This window comes from Miniopterus schreibersii (assembly GCF_964146895.1).
Source record: "Miniopterus schreibersii genome assembly, chromosome: 11".
NCBI classification, from domain to species: domain Eukaryota; kingdom Metazoa; phylum Chordata; class Mammalia; order Chiroptera; family Miniopteridae; genus Miniopterus; species Miniopterus schreibersii.
In genome coordinates this window covers 16,794,325-16,815,051 of record NC_138111.1, presented here as the reverse complement: position 1 = coordinate 16,815,051, position 20,727 = coordinate 16,794,325, and the positions used below count along the sequence as shown (strand labels likewise).

At 44.5% G+C, this 20,727-nt stretch overlaps 1 protein-coding gene across 7 annotated transcripts in view; it reads right to left on the bottom strand.

Annotated features, from left to right (window-relative positions):
• Nucleotides 1-20,438, bottom strand: part of LPAR1 (lysophosphatidic acid receptor 1) — a 95,079-nt gene extending 74,641 nt beyond the window's left edge. Inside the window, exons 1-2 of one of the 7 annotated variants that reach the window (XM_081152093.1) lie at nt 18,473-18,762; nt 17,436-17,785 (exon numbers count right to left, since the gene is read on the bottom strand). The gene's annotated coding sequence lies outside the window, so the exon portion shown is untranslated. Of the gene's footprint in view, nt 1-4,121; nt 4,207-5,036; nt 5,112-17,435; nt 17,786-18,472; nt 18,763-18,831; nt 18,930-19,494; nt 19,880-20,060 lie in introns of those variants that run through there. The other 6 variants (XM_081152096.1, XM_081152097.1, XM_081152094.1 and 3 more) reach the window with 6 other exon arrangements.
• Between the last annotated feature and the right edge of the window lie 289 nt (nt 20,439-20,727).

Here is a 20,727-nt window from a genome sequence, read left to right as displayed (position 1 = left end):
TCGGTTCTCATGTCGCCCAGCGTAAATGCCATGGCCCATCACATGAGCTCCCCTCACAGCAGCCTGGTGCTTCCCACACTCCTTCCTGCCCTCTAACACCCAGTTCTGATTAAACGCCAAACTTCCTGTTCTGCTCCCATTCACAGCCTGTCCAGGCCCCATGGAGAACACGTAAGGAAGAGATGAAGATGTCACTGCTAATCAATATATTCTCATCTCAGCAGAGCCCCCAGGAGGAGGCGTTTTAATGCTGTCATTTCTCTCTGCTCTGGTCCATTTCTCATGGGATCTCTTCTAGGCCTTTAGTCCTCTCAGATAAGCTCCATAACTTCCAGGGCCACCCTGGAGAAATCAAAACCTAAAATTCCTCTTTAAGTTCTGCCCTTCCCGTCCTTCTCTCCCTTATGATGTGGGCCATTTGTGGACATCTTCTCTGGCTCACCTTCTCGGGGACTCATTACAATCACCATGTGGCTGCCCTGGTGTCTCTCCCAAAGATTGGGTCAATTGGTTAGAAGAGGGGCCCCTGAATGTGGTTTAGTTTTAAAGCTCCCCCAGGGGATTCTTAAGATAAACTAAGTTTGGGTACCACTGACCAAGACAACTTTATCCACTCCCAACTTTATCCAGCTCTTCTGAGCTGCATTCTCACATACCTAAATGCATTCTAGAACTACCACTGCCTCCTGTATATTCCCTGGCATCTCAAACTCAACAGACACCAACTACATTCTTCATCCTTCCTGTTATGGGCTGAACTGTGTCCCCCAAAGATTCATATGTTGAAGTCCTAACCCCCTAGTAACTCCAAATCTGACCTTTTTTGGACATAGGGTCATTAAAGAGGTAATTAAGTTAAAATGAAGTCATTAGGGTGGGCCCTAATTCAATATGATCAGTGTCCTTGCAAGAAGAGGAAATCTGGACACTGACATGCACATACAGAGGGAAGACCATGTAAAGACACAGGGAGATGACCATCTAACAAGCCAACAAGAGATGCCTCAGAAAAAAACTAACCCTGCTGACACCTTGATCTTAGACATCTAACCTCCACAACTGTGAGAGAAATTTCCATGTTTAAGCCACCTCCTCTGCGGCACTTTGTGATGGCAGACCTAGCAACTCATGCCCTTCCAATGCCCTGCTTACTCTCCTTTACTTTTCCATCTTAGCCAATGGAATCACCATCCATTCACCATTACCTCACCCCCTCCCACACTTACCATATCTGCTCATCTACTGCTGTGTCACTTCTTCCTCCTTAATATCTTTCTCATCTGCCTCCTTTCCTCCAAACCCGCTATCACTGCCTTGACTCAGGTCCTAATTATCTCTGTTAGGATATTCCAGTACCTTCCACCTACCACCATTCCACTCGGCTGTATGAAGAATATCTTGCTGAAATAGAAGTCCTGCATGCCAATGCTCTGTTTTAAACCCTTCCACGGTTCACCACTGCCTTAAGTCCAACCTCCTCGAGCACAGCATACTGAGTCCTCCAGCTACTTCCTACTTCAGCTGCAACCTACCTCGCTCATGAAGCCCCAGTGCTTTGAATCTGTTCGGAACATACTCAACACATAACGCTGATCCATGCAATTGTCTTTGCACATGCACGTGGCTCCTCCTGGAACACCCTCCCTTGCACAAACTCTATGTCGGGTAAACACCTACTTCGTCCTTTCAGTCCCAGCCTCAGAATCACCTCTCAATGAAACCTTTTAGGACCCTCCTCCCCATCTAGATTAATCACTACCTGTTCTATGCTGCCTCTGAAACCTATACATACTTCACATTATACTGTGACCACAGTGTGGCAGGTGCCACAAGCACAAATACCCATAGGGACCAATGAGGCATCATAAATAAATAAAGTTACCCTAGTGAAAACAGATCTTAGATTTGCATGATACAGAAACTCTGCTTGCACTAGATCCAGTCATAGTGCCAACCTGGCTATGTCATCTTCTAAAACCTTGTATTGAGCAAATAAAAAGAGCATGAGGCCAAATTCATTTGGTGCACAGGCTGCCAGTTTTGCAAATTCTAGCCAAAGATGTAAAATGCCAGAGCCTGCGCTTCTCTTCCTTCAGCTCCTTGAAATGAAAAGACTACAGAACATGCCTGTGGGTATTCCCACAGCCCAAATACCTGTGGCCACAGGCTGACCCTTGTTCATACTACTCCTTCACGTCAGTGGGGCTGACGTTTACACACAGATGCCCACTTCACTGACTGCAAGAAAAGGAGTCAGTGTTGAGCTGTATCCCTTGAACTCACTGCTACTCAGTACTTAGCAAAAATATTCTTTTGTGAGAAATAACCTTCACAGGCAATATCATGAAAGGTATCGAGGCCATCATTGCACAAGGTGTGTGGAATGTCTGTCCTTGGACAGAGCCACACCGGCCACGAGCTGCTTGTCTAAACTGTCTTGCTTGGGTTCCTATAGAATTGCTTTTCTGAGATAAGCTTTGGCATCAAGCCACTGGCCTATATTGAGCAACATTAATTTTTTTAAAACCTCAGTTATATTCATAGTAAAGGTTGTGTTTGGAGACATTGCTCATCCCATTAACATATCTAATGTGCAAAGAATGAAGATAAAATTCTCTCCTCCCAGCCCCAGGAAGTGTTGTGTCCCTGATTTATTCATTATCCTCAGAGGATCTCAGAGTCATACAGCTGACTGTGTCCCCTATTAATAAAAACAGTGGCCCGGCCAGGCGTGGCTCAGCGGTCGAGCGTCGACCTAGGATCCAGGCAATCGGGGTTCAATTCCTGGTCAGGGCACATGCCCAGGTTGTGGGTTTGATCAATGACTCTCTCATCATTGATGTTTCTATCTCTCTCTCTCCCTCTCCATTCCTCTCTCTGAAATCAATAAAGATATATTTAAAAAAACAAACAAACAAAAAAAACAAACAGTGAAGTATGTGGCCCTCTTCTAATACATGGGTAGGACCCTGAAGTGGACGCTCAGTGTTGGTCTCTGCTTAAACTCACACTCATCCCCCTGCATTTCCCCCTGTGCTTACTAAATGTCTTTATCTTCAGTAGGGAAATACGCAGTAACTAACTTCCAGCATTGCCTTTATCACACCTCTACTATTTGTGAGTTTTTTGAGGATAGGGCCTCCACCTTACTCACCTTTTATCTCCAGAGTCTAACAAGTGATCACTAACTGAATGTCAAACTGAATTGCATCCCATGTGATTACTTCCAGTTATGGGTGAAACGGTCAATTACTTCTTTAGGAACCTAACTTAATTTCCCCAAAGGAGTAAAAGTGGTCCCTGACCTCAATATCAATGGCATCTGGAAGAAAACAAAGCTTATGGGAACCAATGTGAGGAATACAAATTAAACAAGTACAGGTATAAATAATATTTAGTTTCTAATTCTTTGCTATCCATTTTTATAGTATTTGTTCCATTTTCTAGTAGCTAACCAGTTCTTTTGCAGAAGTATATTATCCAGGGATACTCCACAATCAGTTCATACAGTGAGTGCAGTTACAACCAAAATATTGGATGGCATATTAAAATCTGCACACACAAAGGATAGAGGAGGGCCAAGGGAAGCCTTGAGAAGATGTTCTCCCTCAGGGTATAATGCTATGGGAAGTGGAGGGTATCGCCGCAGTGGGCAGAAGCATGTCCACTAGCGAGGTAGGGTCAGTTCCACTTGTATCATCCAGGTCCGGTTGGTAGTAAAGCTTCCTGTTGCTCCGATCATTTTCCAAGGTCTACAAATCCACATTTCATTCACACAAATCTGTGTCTTTAAACTGTTCTCAAATTCTGCTGGTAGGAGTATGAGCTGTTATCACTGTTTTGAAAATAGATGTAATCATTTCTCACCACTATTCATAAAAACCATCCCCAGCTTTCGAGGCATAAATTCTGTAACTGGGAATCTATCCTAAAGAAATCATCTGAAATGCAGAAAGAGCTTCACACACAAAGGTATTCACTGCGGGGAGGTAGAGCTACTGGATGGAATTAAGGTCACCTCTAATTATGATGTACTACGAAGACAAAGAACAGGATGCTCATTGGGCCCAGTAGGATTTCAGCCATATAAAATGTAATGGGAAAATATTAAAAGGAAATACCCCATAAAGTTGACAATGGCTCTCTCCAGGTAGGGATTATAGCTGGGGTTTTTTTCTTCTTCTTCTTTATATTTTTCTTTGTTTCCTACAATAAACACATATTACTTTTGCAATTTAAAAAAGTTTTCTTAATAATCTTTTTCAATCTACTTGAAAACCAACTGACAGTACTCTCAAAAATGTGGTTGGGTGCAGTGTTTTTAAAGTAGTAAATAAATGAGAAATAACACTAGATGTCCAAAACTAAGGCAATCTCTGAAGGAACAACAGTTTAACAACTTAACGGATTACTATTAAAAATATAACGCCCCAGGCTATGTTGCCATATATAACAGTAGATAAAAAAAACGGTCAGTGGAACAAAACACATTTGTTGCCTCTACATAGAAGTAGACCATAAAAAAGCCATAAAGGAAATAGACCCAAAGCTACCATGTTTAAAAAATAAAAAGTTCTCTATTACATTAGGGAACTGCAAATGTGTTTGTTTATTTAAATATTACCCTAATGTGGTTTCAAAAATAATTTTTCAAACATTTTAAAGAATAGTCTAAGCAGTTTCTTACAGAGAAACAAATATTTTTAAACGAATTAAATCGTTTTAAATACTTTAAGATGTGTTTACTGAAAAACATGTTACCCTTTTGCCCGCTGAGTTATTCCACCATGAAAATGGGATGAAGGAAAAAGGGGGTAAGTGATTCTACGCATCCTGCCTGCATTAGAACAAACCCAGCACTGCGCTCGCCTCAGTCGCCACAGCTACTGGCCAGAGTTGGTACTTACCCCCCCAAATTAATGGAATGTTAAATATGTTTTCCCATAAATCTCTTGCAGGAATAATAAATATATTTAGACATGAAACCTGGCCTAATTCTTGCTTCTAGAGAAAGCAGTCAAAGAGGTCCCTAATACCTGAATCGGTTAAGGATTTGTGATTCCTGGTCCCCCGCTTTGAGGTGGCCAAATGCTTGAAGAGTCGCTAGGACTGTGTTTCCAGGGTCATGGTGACAAAGGCCTGCTTGAGTGCTGAGGTTCCCTTGAACAAGCAGAGAAGTTCAACTGATGCTCCCAACTCTGAAAATAAAATTTCTCCAGGGAGCTTTAGCTTTTCAGCTACTCAGCTTCTGTCTTAGGGCGACCCAGAAGTGTCTCGGAACACCCTGTGCCACCTCCTGGCTTTGTCGGCCTTGAACCTGACCTAACCCCATGACTCCAACTCCTCCTGATCCAACCTATTTCGAGTCCTAGCCTTGAGCAACGCCTGTGCCTATGCCCTGGCCCTACGCCCAGCATGATCCCAAACACTGTGACCGGTACCTGCCTCGCCCAAGATCAGGAGCCTGTGGTCCTGGCCAGATTTCCATACAGTATCAGCTTAAAAAGAAGAAAATCAACAGAAAATAAAGGCACATAAGCTGATGAATCAGCACCAAAACACCATAAGTAAAATACCCACAGTCACCCAGATCTCCTGAATAAATATCTAAAGTGAATGAGGAATTAGATAGAGCTCAATAAAAAAGCATTCATCTCATCTTTTTTCCTCAAATGTATTTTCCTCAAAAATAAGAACAAGTATAATAAAGTGCTCATATTATAATAAGTGAACTTGAGAGATTAAAAGTTTTGAAATTACAAAAAATAATGTATTTGAATCAACTGATTTAATACACTGGTTAAAAAAAAAAAAGTCAAGTTGCCAAGAACCTTTCATTCCCTTCCACATAAAACCCGTTCCTTATCAGATATTCCTAAGAATAGTCATTGAAACTGAATGCGTCCTCCATGATTCCCTAGCTCTTTAAATCTCTGTGAAATAGCATCCCTTACTGTTTAATGGGTTTTCATAAAATGTGGATTACATATTAAAACTTAGAGCCTGCAGATTTCCCTAAAACCAAGCATCCAGCATATAAACCTATGATTTTATTCATCTTTACTGAATCTGAAAGGTTAAAAAAAATTGATTTCAACAAACTATGATGTTGAAGTCTTAAGTATTTGCCCAGCTAAGTCTCGGGCTTTGCCTGCTCTTCAAGGTTTCCAGGAGAAGCAGTAGCAGGTTGTAAAACATGAAGGTGTCTGTGCCATCTGAGTCTTACTACAAGGCACATGAGGATGCAGACACCTGGAGTCCTCCCACGGTTAGTTTAAGCTTATTAGACTGAATTTGCTCAACGGCATGGGAACATCATTTCTTTGAAGATTAAACAGCCAGATCAAACTTGAAAATAATTAGCTTAGAGTCATTGAATAATACAATGGGGAAAATGATTTTTGCAAATTGATTCTAAGTCACCTATTTTAGGACAAAGACCTGAAGGCCTGGAAAGGTTGGGTACTGCCAGAGGCCTACGGGCAGCAGCAGGAAAACTGGCACAGGAATCACGGCCTCATTAGTCTCTAACTAATTGAATCATGGTCTCATTAGTCTCGAACACTAGTCTCATGTATCATTCAGTCTCAGACTTACTTTATGAATTTCCAATTTTAAATATTTTTTAAACTCTTCACTCAGCTTTAAAACAGTGGGGGAAAGGAATGAGCCCTTAAATCCTACCATGGCAAAATAAGTAAATAAAAAATAAAAAGCCTAGAGCAATCACTCCAAGCCATTTTTTTAAGTTAACAGGAAGCTATGAAATACCCAATCATCTGGTCTTCCCCTACCAAAACTTAACTTCTGCATTGTACTTTTTTACAAATTACACATAATTACTAAATTGGTAACTACACTAGATTAAGTATATATTTTTTATTTGATTATTATGCTTTATTGTTAAGAACAAGGAATATTTTTAATCCAACCAAAACTACTTCTACATATCCATGCAGAGCAAACCAGAGTTTGCTCTGGTTCCTAACACAGAGCAAACCTTCAATGAATGCTATTATTATTCAGCAGTAGGCAAAATTGCTTAATAAAAAACTGCTTCAACACATACCTAGACTCACCTCCCAAAAATATGCATTCTATTCTTATTTTACTATTGTCAAGTGAAAATTTTTAGAAAGCCACAAACAGGGAGGCCCATTAAATGTCATCCAAAAAATGCCAAATGGTCAAACAGGAAGGACAGCTTCCATCTGCCATTCACTTCCAGCGCTCTGTTTTGCTACCATTACTCAATTCTTCCACGACTCTACAATCCCACACACAACCCCACCACGTCCTTTCACAGAGGTAACCCCTTCTCATTCTGCAGACCTAATCAAAAGTCACTTCCCTCGAGAAATCTTGAATCACCCCAAAGTCAGATGAGGTTCCCCATTTAATCTCTTCTGAAACACCCTATTATTTTCCCTTGTAGCATTTATCACACTTTGTACATATGTGCTTGAGCGACCATCTGGTCAATATCTTCCTTCCCAGTAGACTCCACGCTTCATGCCCCAGTGGTAAGGATGCTTTACTCGCCACTCTACTCCCAGCTACTAGCACAGGAACTGGTACTGCACATAAGGAAGACATGTTAAATAACAAGCGACCCTAATTCTACACAGAACAGCAACAGACTAGATCAGTGTTTTCCCAGCTTCAGTTCATGACCACATCAGTGTGTTCGAAACTTCTGAGTTGTGACCAGCACCTTTTTAAAAATGAAAATATGCAGAGTAGCATAGAAAAAATAAAGGGGGGGGGGATTAGAGTTTACTGTACTTAGTAAACAACATGAAACTCTAGTTTTATTCACGTGTGTATGACCATTTGTAACTATGGGTCACAGTGAAAAAAGTTTGGAAGCCAATGAACTAATGTCCCAATACAACTCCTCGAACTTCCCATCAAAATGCTCAAGAAGATACACAAAAAGGAAAAAAAAAAAAAGAAGAAAAAAAGGCAGCAGCACTAGAAAGACAGAAAGGAAAAGGCCACAACCAAGGCATTGTTTCCACTACCCTCTGCAAAGGATGGGTAAGAAACACATTCTTGGACCACATGAATCTGAAAGATGTACATTGTACCTTTTGAACTTCAACAAGACAGATGCTCTGATAAATGTATGAAAAATCCTGAGTCTAGTTCAGAAATGCAGAAGATGCAACTGATTAGATAAATACGAGGCCATCCTCCAACTACAAGGGAGGCACCTGTGAAGCCAGGCAAAGCAAGAGGCCTAAACGGATGCAAATGCTAGTGAAGGTCAAGACTAATCACAGACACATGAAATATTTGCTGCAGATTTTATTACAAGATCTAAACTATACTTAAATTTTAGATTATGATTAAAAGTTATATACTGTGATTCTTTGACTTTGGGGACCAGAAAAACATAGGTTTATGAAAGTATTTGGAAACATAAAGGCCCTAGATTGAACACTAGACTTGGCCATTTCAAAATACTATGGATGTATGAAACAAACAATACACAGAAGAAAACAGGAAATAAAAAAAAGCCCAGGAAGACTATTAGATTGAACCATATGAAAATGCTATTTTTATAAGTCAAAAGTAGTCAAATACCAACAATTCTGTATCATTGAACTTATCGACAACAATAAAAACGGCAATTAACACATTCAGTGTGCCAGGCATTTTTAAAGCATTAATTAAATATTTTTGTATGTGTGTTGTTTTTTACAAATAGAGAACTGTTGTCTTAGAGACATTATGTAATTTACTGAAGGCCATGTGACCAAATACTGGTGGAAAAAGTCAAGCCAGTGCTTTTATACACAAGGCTATAGTACCTTTCCTAACAAAGAGAAAACTTAAGGGTAAGAGCTAAGATCAAACGTAATGGTTATAACAATAAATGTAACAGTAATAAGTTTCCCTATAAGAAGTATGTTAAAACAAAATCGATTAAATGTTGCTTACAGGCAAAAATATATTAAATAAAATGACACCAAAAGTTTAAAATCAGAAGGATGAGTGAAGTCATTTCAAAGAGAAAAAAAAAAAAAGAGAGAGGATTGATAACACTAAGATCAGGAAAAAAGTAGAATGTAGTCTCCAAAGCATAGAGGGTTATTTTATATTAACGAACCCATAGTGAAGGCCTAACAGGAACCTTTATGTGTTTAATATTATGTTAACACATAAAAATTACTATAAAAAATTGACAAAAGGCCATTTATAGAGAGAGACTAAAGGGCCATTATCAGTCTATGACAGCTCAAGTACAGAATCGGGGCATAGAGGATGTGAATGATATTATTATAGTGGCTGAATTCATAAACATATCTGTACTTGTCACCTAGAGAAAATCATGCTATTTTTCAAGCATCAGGACACAGAAACCCTTAATCAACAAGAAATAGAAATTGTACAACCCTCACTCAGTTACCATGATAAATAAAACCAGTAATTTCTACAAAAGTTCACATGACTATAATAAGGCAATATTCAGCCAAGTCAGCTTGAACCAGCAGTATTCCCAATGAAGTCAGATATTAACAAGAATGTTTGCTTTCCCTGCACTGTTTTTTATTTTTAGTGATTTGTATTAGCACAAAATAGAATTCAAGCTAGTTCCACTTTTTAAAAATTGCTATTTTCAGATGAAAATTCCTCCTCCCTCAATAACAACTGACTCAAAAATTTAAAAAACACTGCTGATTATTTTAAAGTTATTGATAATGAAGTACCCTGCAACAAAAATGCCAACAAAGTTGATCAATTTCTACCCTTATGTAATGCCATCATTTAAAAAAAATGACCTAATTTCAACTCAAGAAGTGAGAATCATACTTTTGTTTATTTTGTTGATTTTGTTCAATCATATCTTCTTTTTCTATATCAATGTCTCCTTTGTCTTCCATCCTCACCTCTCAATTTCACTTAACTAATTCACTTCATCTTTCAAGCCTCAGTATAAACGCTACTTTCTCAGAGAAACTTCCCTCACCTCTCCCAGACAAAGTTCACCTCCCTGGTATACTCTTTCTTCCAGGACACCCTGCTTGTCTCCCCAGTTCCAATCACACTTGCAGTTACCAGTTCAGAGGCCATCTCCCTCACTAGATCGCAAATCTCATGCAGCCAAGACCACATCTTATTTACCATAATATGCTCAACAGATGGTAAATATATTAACTTTTATTCAAAAAATTTCAGTTCAAACAAAAATTTTGAGCTTTACTGTATGCAAGGTATTTGTATTAGCATTAGGAAAACAGCAGAGAATAAAACAGAAATTTTAAAAAATTAATGTCTTCCCTCATCTAAGAAGATATTTTAGACAGTACTCTATTTACAAAAAAAGAAGTTTGCTGTAAAACAGTATGCCGTGTTAGGCCAGCAAGCAGCCTCAAGTATCTCGTGTTTACTGTGTCTCTTGATTGCATCATTTTCTCTTGTACGTGATTTAATCTCATGTTGTTTTATGAATTTAGTATAGCCTGCGTGTAGTGTGTTTATAAAGTCTACAGTGGCATACAGTAATGACCTAGGACTTCACATCCGCTCACCACTCATCATCCAGAGCAACTCCCAGTCCTGCGAGCTCCATTCATGCATGTTAAGTCCCTATACAGGAGTACCATTTTTAAATCTTTTGTACCGTAATCCTACTGTGCCTTTTCCAGGTTTAGATAAGTTTAGATGCACAAATGCTCACCATTGAGTTACAACTGACTACAGTATTCAGTACAGTGACATGCTACACAGGATTCTGTCCTAGGGGCAATAAGCTATTAGATACAGCCTAGGTGTGTGGTGGGCTATACCACCCAGGTGTGTGTAAGTACACCGTGATGTTTCTACAGTGATGAAATCGCCTAGCAAAGCATTTCTCAGGACGCATCCCCAGTGTTAAGTGGCACATGACTGCATTTATTTTGACATATAACAGTTAATCCTGAGTTCTGTCAAGCTCTGACTTCTCCGCTAAGCTTCCACGCTGAAAACCTGGGCCCGCATGCCTCACTGGAACCATCCCCTTACTCTCACGTCCCTCCTCTCTGTTAATGGCATCAACATGTCCTTTTTTTGGTCCCTAACAGCTTCCAGCACCCTTCTTGTGGTCCTTCAAGATTGATCCAAAGCATACCACCACTGTGCCACAAACTATAACCTGCCACTCACATGCAGCACTTGGCCTTCCTTAATTATTACTCTTCTGGTGGAATGAGCTTTTCACCCAGCGTGTCCACTGAGGACAGAATCCTGCTGTGAATCTTTACTCCAGCACAGAGTTACTCTCTCCATCCTCAGATACTCCAATGGCATTTTGTTTAAACCTTGGTCTGTGACATGCATCGTGTCTGCCTGATCTTGCGCATTTGCATCCATGGCTCTCCGTGTTTATGAGCTACTTGAGAGCAGGGACCAGCCTTTCTTGGCTGTTTCTCTTCTTCTTCTTTTTAGTGTCCTCAGGCAGGCACGGGGACTTAACCACAGGAGCACGCAACGATTTCAGCCGCATCGAGCTGAACTGACAAGGTCTCATATAAAGTGGTGAGCTTGAAAAAGTCGGTCATCCTGCCCCAGACTTTGAACCTTCAGGTCTCTGTGTCTACTCAGAAGGTAAAGCAAGCTCTGGGTACAATAAATACTGGGTACAGAATGACTGCCTCATTCTCATCACATGGCAATAATCCCTCTCCCAACAAATCATAGTCCAACATGGCAAAGCAGCCCCTTACCAAAAGGCAATTCTGTTTCTCCCTAGGTAAGAACACTCTGTCCCGATCCTCTGCTGATTACCGATGTCTAAGGGGTCCTCCAATACTCCCCCAATGAAACCTGCCTGTAATGAGTAACCCCACCTACCTGCCCCTGCAGAAGTGGTTGACAGGCCTCCCACCAATGCCCGTTTCCCACCTAACAAAAGATTCGCAGATGCCAAAATATGTGCTCCAAGTGCCCCTCCCCCCCGCCTGAGATCCAGATGAAGCAGAGTCCTCGTGGAAATAACATTCTCTGCAGTGATATTTGTTGTCTTGGTGCTCACGCAGCTGGAAAGAGTTTCCTTGTTGCCTCTTCATAACAGCCAGACATTCATCTCTCTGACGAGGGCTCCCAATTGAGTAACATCATGCCGCAGCAATTAAAGAGGAGCCACCAAGGCTCTTTGGACTTGAAACTTCTGACCCATGGGGGCAGCCTCAACAGCAGCCTCTCTCAAACCAGACAGAACGGGGCATGAGGAGTGGGGGTACCCACAGACACACACGCAGGCGGAGATCAACACACTTACGGGTACACACAAACAGACCCACACACATCCCGCACATATGTAAATATGTATAAACACAGACGTTGGTGTAGGTTTCCCAAGGCAGAAGGACAAGCATGGAAGGCTAAGTGACAACTCGATGACAGAGGGTTACATCAGACGGGCAAGGTTGAGGCGGCAGAGGGAGATTCTTACGTTTACTTTCGACACGTCTATATTTTTGAATCATTACAAAAACTACATATTTCATAAGTGAATGCAGCTCCCTTCTTCTGGTTGGAACACTCTCTACTGTGTTCATACCCCCGAGTGACTTAAACAAGGTAAGCGAAATGCATTAACAAAGCAAAGTGCCATGACAGTGTGACCTCAGGCTAGGCCTGGCTTCCCACGAACTCAAGAGTTGGGTGATCCCAGGAAGCACGTCATGCAGTGAATACAGAAGTTCGAACACAAGCTGGGCCAAAATTAAGAACATCCCAAATGAGATGAAAGCCGGCACCAGAGAAAACATTTCAGGTTTATAAAGAAGATGAGAATGCCAGGCTCTGTCTCCTTCTCTTCCTCAAGAAGGAAAAGCTAACTGACTTGAAAATACCGAGACTCGTTTGAACAAAACATTCCTGACATTGAAGAGCAGCTCCACAAACATGCTCCAGATCTGAGGGGATCTCAAAAGAACTTCTGTTATCAATGTAATGTGACAGAATGTGAGCTCCCTGAGAGAAGAGGCCCGAGGTGTCCTTTTTTCCACTGTTCCTCAGTAATGGGAGGTGTGTGACAGACGTCTATTGAATGTGGAAGAGATAAATGTACACATAAAAGATTCAACTAAGAAGCAATGAAATGCAAACTAGAATTAGCGAGCAGGTAATATTAGCTCTTATTCCTTCTTTACGGATGCAAAAAGAGAGGAACTTTGATTTACTCAGCGACAGCAAAATTGGAAGTAAAAAGCCTCTTGATTCCCTCTATTGTGATGCCTTTTGTCTCTTTTAGGTTTCTTGGTTTATCTCTTGTGGTCCTTCCAGATTCTAATTTTCCAGGAGCCTTTCCTGACCCACTCCCAACCCCACTCCTGCACCCACATCCACCCTAAGACCTTGAGGGTCAGGTACTCTATGCTTGGTGCTCCCATAATTTTCTCGTTTATCATGCTTGTTACACTAATTAGCAATCATCTATTAATATGTCTGTGAGCTCCTCATGGAGGGTAGAAATCCTGCCTTATTCACTCCCACTCCTTGCTTCTAAAACCTAGTACAGTGCTTGGTATATAGCAGGCAGTCAACTAAGTGCTGCTAGGGTTGAAAAGAACCTGTTGCCTCTCCCCCTGAGTCATTTCTCCTTTCAAAGAGCGAGGGATATTTTTCTGTTGAGGAAAGAATTTCAGAACGGAGGCAATTAAGGGGTTGGTCAAGGACAAACACTTAAACACAGAGAAAGAAAACTAAGTATAGCAGACTTTAAAAGGAATGGTTCAGTCTGGTAGGCGTGGCTCAGTGGTTGAGCATGGACCTGTGAGCCAGGAGCTCTCGGTTCAATTCCTGGTTACAGGCTCGATCCCCAGTAAGGGGACATGCAGGAGGCAGCCGATCAATGACTATCTCTCATCACTGATGTTTCTCTCTCTCTCCCTCTCCCTTCCTCTCTCTGAAATCAAATATAAAAAATTAAAAATTAAATTAAAGAAAATAAAAAGGAGTGGTTCATAGTAGCAGTCTCTGTATAGTGAATCCTAAAGAGGCATAGGCACACAGGATGGCCATAATAAACAGAATTTCCTTTAACTAACAGTTCCACTTGGAAATCTCACCCCAAAGAAATCCATGATCAAGTGTTACTAAACTTTCTTTTTCTCTTTTAGAGAAAGAGGCTGATTTTGACATCATTTTCCCTTATCTCCATATTCAACACAATGAACACAGCCTGATCTACCTCATTCAGGCTTACACATGTTTGTGTTAGCACTGGACCAAGGTTAAGAGTCTGCCCTGCTATTATACCACTTTTTAAAAACAGTGCCACAAAAGTAAAATAAATTATAACCTAAATGCATGCATGCAGTAAAATAGTCCTCTTTCATTTCTGGAAAAAAAAAAATCACTTTTACATGAACTTCAAGGTTAAAATTTCTATAGCACAGATGACAGTAGCTACCATTGAAGTATTAAAACAATTTTCTTTGCCCCATCCCTGTAAGTTATTAATAACAATGGCAACAATGCTACTTTGAAATAATACTAACCTGCTGGAAAAAATGCCAGGGAAAAAAATCCCTTCACACCCCTCTCCTTCCCTCCAAAAAAGTGTATCCTTCTAATAAATACAGTATACTAACCTTGGGCTCCTTCACTTAATTAAATGACCAAACAAGCCAAACCCAAGTTTCCTTGCAGAGATTAAGCAAAGTACTGGGAAGATCAGTCATTCAAATTGTATTCAGAAGATAGTAAAAAGCAGCTGACCTACTCTCCTTTCATTATCTGTCTCCTTGGTAACCCAGCATCTCCAGAATCAAGGGCAATAAAAACATTTATCCAAATCAACTCCACCTTGGACATGCCCCCTGACAAGCCATCCATTCCTACCCATGACAGAGGTATTGGGGTGTGAGAGGAAACCTACAGAGCTGCTAAGCACCTCTCCCAAAAGGATCCCACAGACATTCTTCCTATATAAGAGATAATCAGCTAGACACCTGAGCGCTAGAGATTTGGGCGGGGGGACAGGGAGCAGATGACCAAAAAGAAGGTTGTTAAAAAGTATTAGTCTACAGTATTGAGCGGGCTACTTCTATTGGAGGTTAAACTTCATAGAGGATTTCCAGGGTTGGGTCAGCCCTCACCGTAGTACTCGGGGTGCTACTCACTCCCCACCTCCACCATCATCACCCCTCGCTTTACAAGGGCATTAACCTCAATTCCAAACTAATAATAATTCTTTCTCTTCTGTGCTGCAAATAGTCAACCACTGTGGTTAAATACTATGTGTAACGCAAACAGGGTCAAGAATGCTGGTTGCCACTGGAGTCATGTTTAAATTAGCATTAACCAGCAGGCCCTTCCCTAAACAAAACAAAACAAAACAAAATGCCTCTTGGTCAGCTCTGTGCCTGGAGAGTGACTTTAACTCACATGCTCAAAAGGTCCAGACATAACACAATAGCATCATTAATTTTTACTAAATTAAATTTCTCAAAAGTAGGAAAAGCTCTATCAATTGGGGGCTAGAGGAAGAAACCACATATTCATTTATTCTGCAGTCTTTATATAAGCTGGATAAACTAGCAGCAGTGCCCTAGAACTCACTAGCCATGAGTTTCAATGGAATTTAATGGGATAAAAGCCCAATCACCTCTCAATCATGTCACCCCTCACTAAGCCCCAATATGTGTCACTCAGTGTCTTCCTGCATGTTGGGGTTAAATAATACTTTCCCCTCCCCATCCCCACATAGCACAACTCCTTAAAATAACTTTCAAGTTCCCCCGTAATTTACCACCTTATATCTTTCCAGCCCCCATTACCCCAAACTCCAACCACATCTTCACACACACACACCCTACCCCAACATTCATCTTTAAGAGATGATCTTTTTCATCTTTCAAGTCCTTTTCAGAAGTCTTCCCCAAAGTCAGAATTTAATTTTCCACTCCCTGGCATGCCAAGGTCGTTGGATTCTACAGCTGCTGCCCAGTTATGCAATCCAGCTGCTATACTGAAGTTAGCTGCATCTTTTCCCTCCCACTGCAGCTCCTTCTAGACTGATTCCTCCTTTTCATCAGACTCATATCTCCACTAGAGGAGAATTCAGTAATTGCTCATTGAATTAAAATGTCCTCTTTTTTCTCACAACTTTATGATATCCATAATAGTTCTCCATGAAACAGTTAACTAATACTTTTTGGGTAACATAAGTAAAAATAAGAAATCAAACAGGAGCATGATTCCAAGTCAGCAAGGCCAGAGCAGACTTTCAGACTTTAAACCAAGAGCTTATGTTCAAGTTTTTACTACATCACACTTCACTTTTAAAATAAATCATGTTCCTCAAGTGAGTGTGTATACTGGTACCAGAAAAATTAAAGAAAAGACAGGCCACACATCAAGTACAGACATTAAAATCTTGACCTCAAACTAAATTTCAAAAGTCTTATGATTTCCTGAACACTAGGAGCTTCCCAATAAAAATGAGTGTATTCTGCCCAGATTGCAACTTTCCCTGCAATGCATTTGAAATAAGGTTTCTGGCCCTAACAGTCACTATCAGACTGAATGTCATTATGTATCAAAAAGACTCAGCAAGCAAGGATTTTACTTTCTGTGAATTTTCCAGTAGGTCTAACAGAACAGATTCCATCAAACCTTGAAAATACTATGGTATAATTTTTTTAATCAAATTACTCTTTGGAAAACATTAACTTGAAATGAAAAATGGAAGTTTCAAAATGCAAGTTGCTGGAAGGTCTGCCACTCACATCCCCACCTCTGTTATTTTTTTCCCCATCATTCACAGGGAAATTGAGATCCAGGCTGAGTATCCAAAGCTGGGGGCAGCAGCTGACCTGCTAAGAGGCAATAATGCAAATAGAAGGCGCAGAGGTCAGCTGCAGGGATCACCTTGATTTTAAAGCTAAGCAGCTTCCCACATTTTAAATAATAAGGGTAATCAAAGATTGATGGGGGAGGGACTGTTATTGATGCCCTTGTGGAGGAAGAACGAAAAAAAGAGAAAAATGAACTCCCAGCACAAGGCTTTCCCTGCTCCAGGCAACTCCTACAGCTGCTTTTCCTTGCCTCCCTGGCCCTCCTGCCCTCTCACTCCCACTCCCCTCCAGGACTCACCCCTTCACACTTCCTCTTACCCTGTTCCCACTGTTCCAACGCGGATAAGCACCCACCAGTCTCTAGTTACTCGGGGAGCTGGAAGGAACTGCAAAGATCATCAAACCCCCTTCCATTTTCTAGGCGAGGACCCTGAGACACAGAGGAGCTGACCGGACCGGCGAAGGTTGTGCCACTAGGGGACGCGCGGTGCGCTTGCGGGCCTGGGGTGGGACACCGGGTCCCGCTGCCGCGCCCCCCACTCAGCCCGCGCCTTCCCGCCCTACGCCCGCTGCTTCTTTCTCTGGCTACTCGGCTTCTTTAAGGAAGAAAGTAGCAAGAAAGCAGCAGCCTTAACATACTTGTAATGCTGGCTGTTGGTAACAATCCTGTGCTGGGGGCAAATATGCTCACTCCTACCCGGATCTGGAGGATCGGGGGCTGACACGACGAGCCGGCGGAGAGGGAGGTTGTGAGTAATGGAATTTAGTTCTGTCCAAACGACAATAACTCCAGGATATACACCCTTTTTCACTGGGGCTCACTCTTCGGTTTGACAAGGGACCATCTCCTTCCGAGACGTTATCGGTGTTCCCCGCGCAGGGTCTCCTCCCTTTGGCCAGAATCGCTTTGCACCGCTCACCTCGCGGTGACGCTTCTGCCTGGCGAGCGATGCTTAGTCACATGGGTGGAAAACACGGACTGTTAGGGCCTGAAGGAATAGAGGAGTTTGCTCGAATAACTGCAAGTTCATGCTTTCAATATTCACTTTTGCAAATGTGTGTCTATCTCAGTGGGAGTCAACGCATTCACGGGGAAAGTTTAACAAGCGAGCACTCGCTGGTAAACCCACATTTACGCAACCTCCGTGGCTTTCAACAAAAAGGAAAAGAGGGAAAGAGCAGACACAGCAGCAGGAGGCAGCAATCTCGGGCCCCAGCCTGCAGGCAGCACGTCCTGGATGCGTCCTTCTTACGCTTCAAAGGCCAAGGGGCAGCAAAGAAAGACGAGAAAAACTTTTAAATCCATTCCACACGAACTAGTCCTACACAAACCAAACGAGCCCGTTGATTTCAAAACCTCCGACTCAAAGCCAGGTCCCTCCCTCGCCTTACATTTTCCAGTTACTTGCTAAGCGTGTTGGCTAAGCGGCTGGACAGAAACTTAAGTTTCAAGTCCGCAGCCCAGGAGAGGCCGCGGTCCTGGTCGTCGGCGAGGAGCGAGTGGGGCGGGAGCTCCCAGCGGAGGGGCGCGAGGACCCCGGGCGGTGCACGGCCACCCGGGCGCGGCTCTGGGGGAATCTCCAGCGCCCCCGGCAAGCCTTCCCGAGCCCCCACCCTGCCCCAGGTAGCCCGAGGCCACCTACGTGTCACTTGGGCGGGCCCCGGGACGCACTGACCTGGCCGGGGGACAGGAGGGCCGGCGGCCCGGGCTGTTGCGGCAACTTCCCTCCCGGGACTCGGTCAACTGGTTGGTTAGGGAGGCCAAGCCAGCCTCGCCTCCTGCAGGCCGGCTCGCAGGCTCGCACACCCACCCACACCCGACACAGGCGAGCGCGCGCGCGCGCGCACACCCACACGTACACACCCACACTCACACTCACACACTCACGCGCAGCCACAAAGCCCGTCTGCCGCAGGACAGTGCGACCCCAACGCGCCTCTAGGTGGCTCAGCGGCCACTGGCTCCGAGCCCAGGGGGCGCCGTCCCAACCCCCGCCCCCCGCGCCCGGCGCCCGCCCCGCGCCCGCCCCTTTACCTGCGCCTGCCGCTGCCGCCGTCTGGAGTCCGGTTCCCGCCACCCCCGGGCTGGCCTCGGGCTGCGCGGTCAATCCCCGGGGCCCCCGCCCCGCGGCCAGCCGAGCCCGGCCCTCCGCCCGCCCCTAGGTCGTCGCCGGCCACCCCCTGCGCCCACCCCGCCGGGGTCCCGCGGGAAGCCCGGGAGGGCTCCGAGGCGGCGGAACCCAGGCCGCCCGAGATCAGCGCTCGGCGCCGGGACAGAGGAGTCGCAACCCCGGGAAAGTCAACCGCAGATCCGTCCCAACTGCTCGGGTTTGGCGCGCGGGCCGGGGCCACCGGAGAGGGGGCGCCGAGGGAGGGCCGAACCAGCAGCGCAGACGCCGGCCCCCTTCCCCCGCCTTCTTTCTTTTCAGCTTGCTCCACGTAGCACGAGTCAGCAACGCCCGCACCCCAAACTCCATCCCCCTAGCTCAGTCCCCTACCTGGCGTGACACCCCCGGGCCCCTCCCTACGGCTACCCCCTTCCCGCGTTCGTTCGCGCACTTCCCGCGCCGCTGCCCAGGCCTCCCATTCATTACCTTCCCAGTCCCCCCTCGCCGCCCCCGCCCTGATCAGACACCCGCGGCGGGGGACCCGCGGCCGCCAGCCCGGGATCCCCACCCCCAGGCCCCCCGGCGCTCACCTCGGCGCCCGGCAGCTGGAGGGTCTCGAGTGGGCTCCCCCACACGCTGCGTTTTCATTTCGTCGCTCTTCTCTTCCCACTCGAAGAGCTCTGGAAAACATCGCGGGGCTCGCAACACCCCTGCAGTATGGCCCCTCGTAACTCAGCGTCTAAAGTTTCCAGGAGACACAAAGTTTCTCCCAGCGCAGCCTCTAAGGCGAGGCTGCAAAGCACGGAGAGGCGGCGCTGCTGCTAGAAAGGTGCCCGCGCGCCTGTTTCTGAGTTTTCGATTGACCGGGTCTGCAGACCGAAGCCAGTGCGCCTGTGCTCCCTTAGCTGTCCCTGCCCGTGACTATAAACTGCTCTTCCGCCTTCCCAGTGACACGGTGCAAGGGCAAACGAGCAATTTCGGGAGAGTCCCGAAGGGCGGGGAATGCACACCTGGAGGCGTGGGCGGGAGCGCGCGGGGCGGCGGCCGGGGTCGCGCTCGGGACAGTGGCAGCCCCGCCACCAGGAGTTTCTCCCAGGCCCTAAGGCAACCCCCAGTCCAGTCGGGGGCCTCGCCAGCTGCGCCACCCCCCACCTACCTTTCACTCTCGGTTTCCCAGGATTTCCGGGGTGTTGGCAAATTCTCTGCCTCTAGCTCCACGGCTAAAGCCTCCACGCACCCAAAGTAACTGCTTCGGAATAAAAAGCTTCGTGAACTCTCGCCTGAAATGGCACAGAGAGGCCACGACAGCACAGTGGTGGGGACCCGGCAGGACTGAGGCAACCACATCTAAGAAAGAAATGCGGAGGGGCGAGGGAGGGCTGCGTTGGTGGCGGGCACTCGGTAGCCTTGGGCCTCGCAGAAAGGAGAGGTGACCGTAAACCGCCCTCGGGGGAGGGGAAACCTTCTTGAAGGGGATGGAAAGTTTTAGGCTTCCCGGAGGTAGGTGAAGAGAACCCCACCACCTCCTGCCCCCGGGATTGCTGAAAACCTCGACTGAGGTCCCCTTGTGGTTTGCACAGTATGCTCAAGGCTAAGCCCTGGCTGGGGGTCAGTTACTATCTGAAGCTGTTTGCTTTTTAAAACAATTTATCAAACCCTTTTTTTTTAAATCAACTTTAAACGACTCGGCTTTCTCTGATTCCCTACCGATTTATGATTTATTTTACCATACTCCAATGAAAATATGCATGAAATTTGAATATATGCACAGTGCTAATACTCATGTATGACATGCAGAAAATGCATATGCTCTTACCTCACAA